This window comes from Balaenoptera physalus (assembly GCF_965194825.1).
Source record: "Balaenoptera physalus genome assembly, chromosome: 9".
NCBI lineage: Eukaryota > Metazoa > Chordata > Mammalia > Artiodactyla > Balaenopteridae > Balaenoptera > Balaenoptera physalus.
In genome coordinates, this window is record NC_138888.1 from 90047446 (window position 1) to 90049168 (window position 1723).

Consider the following 1723-nt stretch of genomic DNA (forward strand, 5'->3'; position numbering starts at 1 on the left):
GGCCTCAAGAGGTGGTAAAATTTTTATAACTTGACCAGGGTGTTTATATGAAAAGTAATTATTTTGAATGACCTACCCTTACTCTTTTTAATTCAAGACTGGAGTGTTGTATTCAACAAAAAGTAGAATAGTGGAACCCCTTTCTCAGATCCCATCACATTGCCACTTAAGAATAAATGAATTGTAGCAGTTTATTTCATAATTGGTTTGAATATGGAGGTGTCATATACTGCCTTTTCATTCTGAATCTTTTTTTTTTTTTTTTTTTTAAAACAAACACTAAAGAGGCTTTTAATTATGTAGTATTATCCGTAAGTAAAAAGACTCTCCCAGTCACGTCACTTAGAGATCATTTTATCCACTGCTCTGTTTGGCTGCCAGTCTCTTGTCTCTCTCCTCAGCAATGGTAAGGCGGATACCCTTTCCACGAGGAAGAGAGATCCATGGTTTGTTGCCTTTGCCAATAACGAAAATGTTGGAGAGCCGGGTGGCAAAGCTATTGCTGTTGGCATCTTTCACATGAACTACATCAAAAGAACCAGGATGTCTCTCCCGGTTAGTGATCACACCAATTCTTCCCAGGTTAGCACCTCCAGTCACCATGCACAGGTTACCAGTGTCAAATTTGATGAAATCAGTAATCTTGCCAGTCTCCAAATCAATCTGAATGGTGTCATTCACCTTGATGAGGGGATCAGGGTAGCGGATGGTGCGAGCATCATGGGTCACCAGATGAGGGATTCCTTTTGTCCCCACAAAGATCTTTCTCACTTTGCATAACTTATACTTGGCCTCCTCAGGTGTAATACGATGAACAGCAAAGCGACCCTTGGTGTCATAGATCAGACGAAAATTCTCTCCAGTCTTGTCAATGCTGATGACATCCATAAAACCAGCAGGGTAAGTTATATCAGTGCGGACCTTGCTATCAATCTTAATGAAACGTTGCATGCAGATCTTCTTTACTTCATCTCCTGTTAGGGCATATTTAAGTCTGTTCCTTAGGAAAATAATTAGAGGGAGGCATTCCCTCAGCTTGTGGGGACCGGTAGATGGACGAGGAGCAAACACACCAGTCAGTTTATCCAGCATCCAATGCTTTGGAGCTGCTACACGCTTCAGGTGCTTCTTGGGACCACGAGCCATGGCTGCGCTAGGCACGGAAAGAGGCCCACCTATTTCCGGAGCGCAGAGAAAAAAGCCATTCTGAATCTTATGCCAAGAAGATATGACCCATTTCTCAACAGCTAAAAATGTGTACTGCAAGCAAAATGTTCTTAAAACAACTCAGATTCACACAATGTAGAAATGATAAGGTTATAACTTGTTAACAAATAATATTAAAGCAGATCCCAATAATCCAGTTAAGATATTTAGTGTATACAATTTCAACTTACACTTTTCAGGGTCATGTCTATAGTGTAATGTAAGACACAACTATTCAACTATGTTTCCTTTGCCAGAAGTTGAACATATAATACAAAGCAAGGAAGGAAACTAACATTTGCCAGGCAACTTCTATATGCCAGGTGCGCATATGAAAAGGACTTTTAAAATCTAGTTTTGTAAACCCATTTTTAGTTCTCATCTACCTGACCTCTCTCCTCTACTGAATTCACTTGACTTTTTCACTTTCAACCATTGCATGATTCCTTTGGATACCACAAGTCACCTTTATGTTGGAATGATAGACTAAACAGGCCAATATTCTATATTCTGCAAA

The 1723-nt window shown here is 39.9% G+C and overlaps 1 pseudogene across 1 annotated transcript; it reads right to left on the minus strand.

Moving 5' to 3' along the window:
* Nucleotides 1-276: 276 nt before the first annotated feature.
* Nucleotides 277-1200, minus strand: LOC309666629 (small ribosomal subunit protein eS4 pseudogene; annotated as a pseudogene). The gene has a single exon. The product of its transcript is annotated as a small ribosomal subunit protein eS4 pseudogene (transcript).
* Between the last annotated feature and the right edge of the window lie 523 nt (nucleotides 1201-1723).